The sequence below is a fragment of the Parasteatoda tepidariorum genome, chromosome 8, assembly GCF_982258835.1.
Source record: "Parasteatoda tepidariorum strain Cologne lab strain chromosome 8, Ptep-v5.0, whole genome shotgun sequence".
Classification (NCBI taxonomy): Eukaryota; Metazoa; Arthropoda; class Arachnida; order Araneae; family Theridiidae; genus Parasteatoda; species Parasteatoda tepidariorum.
The window spans coordinates 86630635-86639049 of record NC_141762.1 but is presented as its reverse complement, the minus strand read 5'-3'; positions in this window follow the sequence as shown (position 1 = coordinate 86639049).

Here is an 8415-nt window from a genome sequence, read left to right as displayed (position 1 = left end):
GGTGTTCCTTCACTACATCCCATGCATAACTTGTCGTCCTGACCTTTTTATTTGAAAACCACGTGACTCATCGTGTGAAGAGTCCCGCTCGCTGTGTGTTTATTTTTCAAGTGGTAACCTTGAAAAATGCAGATTTCGAGCTGGGTCATCGAGCTTCCAGACTATTTACCCCTTTTGGTCCATTTAATTGTTCTATACCACAACGCAAACGACAATTTCAGCATACCTTTCTTTTTTGTTCGTGGGTCGTAGAAGAATGGAACGACTAAAGAATCAGGTATTCGTCTGAGAAACTGCTACTTTTTATGATAAGAAAGATGATTTTCGAACAAAAACAGTTTTGGTCCATTTAATTGTTCTATACCATAACGCAAACGACAATTTCAGCATTCATTTTTTTTTTGTTCGTGGGTCGTAGAAGAATGGAACAACTAAAGAATCAAGTATTCGTCTGAGAAACTGCTACTTTTTATGATAAGAAAGATGATTTTTAAAGAAAAACAGTTTCGTAGTTTATTGTATGTGACATGTAATCCGTTATGTTCACATTGCTCTTTCCAATAAAATATTTATCATGACGTCTATTACCTCATAATATTAAAACAGTGGAACACTTATTATTTTCAACGAGATATGATTTAACACTTGACTTAAATGTACGATACTGAAAAAAAAAATAAAGCATTTTTTAAAAATATTTATTTATTAATTCAAAAAGCCAGAATTAAATTGGTTTGTTGCAGTTCTATATATTAAAATGTTTTATATTTGAGGATAAGAATTCAAAAGCTGTTCTTTAAATGTTTTAGTATTACAAAAAATGTAACTTTTTTAAAAGAAACAAGAATATATTTATTTAATGTTATTTTTAACTTTCATATTCTATAGAGGCAATGTTTTAAAAGTCTTAACTAATTGTAACGGTACTGTTATTTTTTCATTGTTTTAAGTAACAGAAGATATTTTGTTATGAATAACCATGCTTGTTACATAACTTTACGTTCACTTTTATGTTTGTAATTCAATTAACCAATAATAGATTTGAACTAACAAGAGAATATATGATAGTTTAGTTGTTGTGGGCATGCCCATTTAAGACTTCTTGTTACATTAATGTGGACAAATTATTAATGAATTACTCTTTAGACATGATACAAAAATTCATTAAAAAAAAAAAAACAATGAATATTTGAATAAAATGAAAAACGTGTTTTACATCAAAATAACATGGTATAAGAATTTCTAAAAAAATACAATGAATAATGTGAATGAAATGAACAGCATGGGCTACATAAGAATAACACGATATAAGAATTTAAAGAAAAATACAATGACTATGTGAATAAAATGAGCAACATGGTCAACATAAGAATAACACGATATAAAAACTTATGAAAATTAAATGAATATGTGAAGAAAATGCACAGTGTGGTCTGCATAAGAATAACATGATGTAAGAATTTAAAGAAAAATACGATGAATATGTGAATGAAATGAGCAACATGGTCTACATAAGAATAACATGATGTAAGAATTTAAAGAAAAATACGATGAATATGTGAATAAAATGAGCAACATGGTCTACATAAGAATAACAAGATGTAAGAATTTAAAGAAAAATGCGATGAATATGTGAATAAACTGAGCAACATGGTCTACATAAGAATAACATGATGTAAGAATTTAAAGAAAAATACGATGAATATGTGAATAAAATGAGCAACATGGTCTACATAAGAATAACATGATGTAAGAATTTAAAGAAAAATACGATGAATATGTTAATTAAATGAGCAACATGGTCTACATAAGAATAACATGATGTAAGAATTTAAAGAAAAATACGATGAATATGTGAATAAAATGAGCAACATGGTCTACATAAGAATAACATGATGTAAGAATTTAAAGAAAAATACGATGAATATGTGAATAAAATGAGCAACATGGTCTACATAAGAATAACATGATGTAAGAATTTAAAGAAAAATACGATGAATATGTTAATTAAATGAGCAACATGGTCTACATAAGAATAACATGATGTAAGAATTTAAAGAAAAATACGATGAATATGTGAATAAAATGAGGAACAAGGTCAAAATAAGATTAGCACTATAACTTTTGAAAAATTCAATAAATATGTGAAGTAAATGTACAGTGTGGTCTACATAAGAATTACATGATATAAGAATTTATAATGAAAAAATCAATAAATATTTGAATAAAATGAATAACGTGTTTTATATAAGAATAACGTATCAGAATTTATAAAACATACAATGAATATGTGAATAAAATAAACAACATGATCAACATAAGAAAAACACGATATTAGAATTTATAAAAATATATATTGACTTATCACCTTTTATAAGTTGACCACAAGAGCAATGCGAAAGTGGTCAACTTACACAGGTTTCACTGTGATAGAAAATATGAGTTTAAGTAACCCAACTAAAGAACTATTTGAATCCAGTAATAATAATTTCTTGTGAATTATTAAGTGGAAATATATTGCAGCAACTGCTTAAAATAAATGAAAATTTTGATTTCAGGACAGACACATTTTTATGTTATTTTTAAAAGTTAATAGATCCGAAATAAAATAAAATAGATCCAAGTAAACCGGATTCACAACACTGTAAAAGGAAAAACAAATTCCATTTAATTAGTAAAACAATATTTTTTTCTACTAAATAAAGATTAAAAGTAGATTTCCAATGTATTGTGAACCAGATTTTTACACGCTTTGAATTAGGTTTAATTTAATGTTCCTAATTAAAAGTTAATGGAGTTTAACATTAGTTGAACTAAAGATCCTTAAGAATATTTATACAAGAATGTATTTTCTAGGTAAAAGTTAGTTCTATTTTATAATTCGATGGATTAATCCTACATTATGTGAAACAAAATGTAGGGGATTAGATTTGATAATGTGAAACTGATGCATGAATGATCACAAAGGTTTGTTTTTTCTGTTAAAAAGGTTAAAATTAGTTTACGAAAATTTAGCTCATTATATTAGAAGGCAAAATAAAAAACTGGTTTTTATTTCATTAACGGTTACCAATTAGAGATACGTAACATAAATCTAGGTTATTTTGACCCACTTTTTTTAGATTTCAAACTTTCTTTTAAAACTAATGTAAAAATGTGTTACAAACACATTTCTATATTAATTATAACAGTTATTAAATTTTTTCGTTATCTACAATAGTTATGCTTTCAGTTTATGACATTTAACTGTCACGAACTGAATTTACAGTTACAGTTTTGCATACATTACCTTTCAAAATTAATCTAAAAATGTGCCTGCTATTAAATAGTTTCCTAATCTACAAAAGTTATGATTTTGGTTTATGACAGTTATTGCTATCTTTTTGCATCTTTTGCTATCCTTTTTCCTTTTAAAGTTAGTATAACATATAAGTAATGCAAATTATATTTATTATCCAACTTCGCACATCCACACGCCATCTTGGATTTGAAGTTAAATTTTTTATTTGATATTTTTCTTCTTTTTTTTTTTTTAATATTCATGATTGTTCCTGATATGCTTGAAAATGATCGTGATTGTTCATTTTATTTGTTGTTGCTTTTTACGTACCCAATAAGCTTTTTATAATAGAATGCTCCTTGATATCACTATCCTCCTCCTCGTTGGCACGACAGCCCAGGATGGGCCTTGGCCTTCTCAACAAGCCTATGACAAGACATTCTTCTCTTGATAACACTATAGTTTTCAAAAAAAGTTAAAAATGAAGGAAGCCGTTTGTTAGATTAGGAGAAATTGTGTTTGATAATTTTCAGAACTTTGATAGATTTCTTTTTCAAAAATATAAAGCAAAAAAAATTATGCGAACTCTGGTTTTAAGAAAATAATTTAAAACTATACTTTTCCCTGTCTACGGAGTTTGTGAAATTGAATTTTTTTTTATCGTTTAAGCCATTGAAAATCGATGAAGAGGGAGCTAAAAAATTTTCTAACGCAAATTACTAAATACAAAAATATTTAAAGAAATAAACAAAACAAAACAGACAAATGTATAATATTTAACTACTTTTCAAAAACTGCTGATTTCATAATTGTATTTGAGTAATTTTATCAGAAAAAAAGGATAGTAAATCTAAATACCACAAGCTTTATATACCATGTTGTGATCGGATGATGGCCTTACATTTTACATGCTTTAAAGATGATGTCTAGTACAGTCAATATCCGCTATCAGTTTGTGAAAATAAGGATTAAAAACAGATTTTATAATTTTATTTTATAACCGTTGTTGAACAGTCGACCCAAATTTGGATTTACGACTACTAAGGTCCAACAACTCCGTAGCCTTGTAATTTTGAGCCCAAACCAGAAGACAAGGGAATTCCTGGATCTAGTATTGGGAGAAATTTGCATTCGTGGAGGACTTTTTGAGAGAATTAGCCTACATTTGCGTTACATGGAGAGGAAGACAACGAGAACCTCCCCCGGTTAGCCTGACTTCAACGGGATTCACCCATGATCCGTCTACCACTGAAGATATTTCACACTGTGGTTGGTGCAAGCCGGATGCAGAATTCTTATAGATTAGTCATCGCTGGAATTCGAACCCGGCTCACCTCACTGGAAGGCGAGCGCTCTATCCCCTTAAAAAATTCAGAGTTTTCCCTTTTTGACTTCCTTTTTTGTTTTTAATAACGGTACCCGGTGGGCACCTGTGAACCAACTCCACACTGTCATAAATACCCGTTCATAGGGTGGGCCACTATCGCGCATCACACGACAACACACAGAACAAGATTCATGCACTGAGCGGGACTCGAACCCGCAGTCAGCCGGCTCTCTGAAAAGTGGAGGATATAAAAATAGTTGTTTAACTTATACACTGTCTTTTCTTACGCCATTATATCATTTAGAATTTTGTTTGGGTATTTATGCCATCGTTAATGATTATAAATGGAATGATTTTCAAGCATCAACAAACATTTATAATGCTTGATAAGTTTTGTTTGTAAAAAAAATGATAAAAATTTGGTCGAAATTGTTTATGTAATAAAAAGATAATCTTAGGGGTGAACAAATCCTACGTGCATAAAAAACATCACTAAATTTGATTTTTGATTAAAAATTTGCTAGTGTTGATCAATTTTATTTATATGAAAAATAAAGTTTGAACATTTTCATTTTAAAAAAAAATATAAAACCTTATCAGTCTCATTTATTTATGAAAAAAAATCATAATCTTTCCTTCACATTTATTCTTGATGCTTCTTATAATTTTTTTTATAACTAAAATATTTTGTAAGTAGTAAGTTATGTTCAATAAAAACTTAAAAACTTTCATACGATCTATTAATTCAAAAAATATCAAATTTGGTGTAACTGTTTTACGTAAAAAGTTATCAGCTTTAAGCAATGATATTTGCTTACAAGTGATTTTATTTTAATAAATTTACTAAGTTTAATCAATCTTATTCATATGAAATATAAAGTTTGACCAATTTTATTTTTATAAAAATGTATAAAGCTCAACCAATCTTACTTATAAAAAAAGATTTTCCAAATTCATAAAACTGATTTATATTTAAAAAAAAACTTCGGAAATTTTTATCAATATTTGCATAAAACTTTTTGTAAAGTTGGAGCTATTTTAATTCTACAAAAAATTCTGAGATTTTACTAATTCCTCCATTATATAAATAGAGAAGTTTATATAAGTTTAATGAGTCTATATAAGAAGTTTTGACACATTCTTTGTAATATTATTTATAAAAAAACTCGGATATTCTATAATTATGGATTGCGAGCCAAATTTTCTCACGGAACTAAGGCATTTAACAGGGTTTTGCAGATTATCTTCAATAGAAAAAAAAAATTCCCATACAGATGTGATGCTCAAGCCTTGTGGAAGAAACTAATCGCTTTTCCATTACAAGAGACAAGCAGATTATCAGAGATTTATTAGATTAAATCCTTTCTTTTACAATAAAATCCTTTATTTTACGATATTTTTTGCCACTCTTGACTCTGTTTTATGCTTTATTGAAACATTATGATCTATTTTTTAAAGCAAAAAATAGGTAAGTCAGCAAATCACAAGGATGTAAAAAAATGTCAATTGTTAAGAAAATTGTATAAAATGAATTAGGTATATTAAATCGCTTTTTTTTTTCAAAATAAATAAAAACGAAAAACAACATTTATTTTAATAAAACTATCGTTACATTTATTTTTTTTAAAAGCTGGTATCTGTTTCGCCTTTTTAGAAATTTCTAAAGCATTTTTTTCTAATTTCTGCAAGTCTTTTGAAATATTTGATAATTATTATACAGAAGTTCTCGCAAATGAATGATCCAATTTCAATGAGTAGCTTTTTCGAAATTATTGTACACGTTACAATAAATGATTGTTCGAAATTAAGGAAATATATATAAATTTATTTTGGCTGTAAATGTGTGTCCTTTTTTACATGGAAAACAATTAATCGGAAAAATACTGTATTTTTCAGTATTTCTCGGCACCGGTGTGGTACATAAAAAGCGTTTCTGATGTTACCTCATAAAATAAATCAGAAGGCGTAAGGTCTGGAGAACTTGGCGGCCACATGATTGGGGGTAATGCCCAAGACGCTGTTTATGAATCACCGCTCCAGAAACACTGCAAGGATGGTCTGAAAATGTATTTATGGAGAATGAAGATTCATTATCACTGTGAAACTACAATCTGTGTCGTTACAAGAGATTAGATATCTTATGTTCAAAGATCTTATGTTATGTTTATATTATGCATAAGACATGTCTTGTATTATGCCTTATGTTATGTAATCTCATGTTAAAAGAGTATCATATTAAGCATTTGCAACTGAAAAATAAACTTGGTATATTTTTTTTAATTTTATGTAATCATTTATTGTAATGTGTGTAATATTTTTGATAATATAAACTTAAAATTCAATCATTTGTGCTAACACAATATGTTAGTATAGTATTCAAAGCATCATATGTGTTTTTATTGTTATTAAAAGCTTTAAAAATAATTAAACTTGCAATCTGCTATAATTTTGATAAATTTCACACGTTACGTTACCCAGAAAAATTACTTGCTTTTGCCCCTGTGCAAATAAATTTTTTTCTTAAATAATTCCAATTTTTTTGCGCGTTGTATGATGAACATCTAAGAAAGAATTAACAAAATCGTATAGTGTTGTAATTTTTCATAATGCGGTAAAAGTAACTTGACTCCTGGACACAGTTAAAAGAGTACAAACTCCGAAGCTATCTTGCCAATTTAAAATCATGTTCTAAAAAAAACATTGGAAAAATAAGCCACCGCCTTGGAACTACAGCAAAAAAAGCTGCTTGACTTTTGTACTAATGCAATAATGGAGTATTTTGCGAAAAGACTGAAGCTATTAACGTGTCAAACAAATCAACTTTAATGTATGGATGTAATAAGGTATGCAAATGTCTAAATTCTGCACTTCAGATAAAAGCGTTTTTAAGTGAACTTGTAAATGATATTTCGCTCTGCTTTAAAAAAATCGCTAGTGACTCTGCTACCACTTTTTGAGAATTCATTACGACGCTAAATTTTGTTTTGTGGGGCAAAAAATATAAGGTTTAGAAATCTGAAATTACATGTAGAAAAATATATGCAAGGAATTTGATGGGAAAAATTAACATTCATCATACAACATAGCATCAAAATTAAGATAACATCATAATTAACATAACAGATTATCAGTTCGAGAATTATAGATTGGTCGAAATTGAATTTACGATGCTCGGAGATTCGTCGCTCTGATTCTACTGAAAAGGATTTGAATGAAATTTGTTATTCAACACTTGCTATTCAACCCTATAGGTAGGAAAAAATGGGTCCGATTTTAATTTTTTTCCCTATTATCATTCACTGTAGGCATTTTTTAATCGAATTTTCTTGATTTTTTCATGTAAACAAATAAGTAAAGCAAACATGATAAAATTTTGAGCTAAAAAAAAAAAGACAATTCAAAAAAATTACAAAAATAAAAAAATCCAAAAATTGTCCCATTCATTACCACTTTCTCTTTTTCAAAATTTCTTTTTTCGAACGTAAATTCAGCCTAATGAACTGAAGCCTTGTTTTTGGAAATTTTATTCTTCTTTCTCTCGAATTCTTTATTTTATAAGCTCGAGCTTGAGTAAATATCAGAAGTAAAAGTAAAAACTAAAGAGATTAAATGCTGTCAGATATAATATATTATTTGAACTGTCATAATGACATAAATTATCGCTATAAATGGTTGTTGTTGGCCTAGGTAAATAAGGCAAAGGGTGCGATTGTTCTTCTTTCCCAGTGGCGCCATCTAGGGCCATGAATTCGACTTCCACCACACTCATTCGTCACAATTGTTTATAGAGCGGACCCATTCATACATC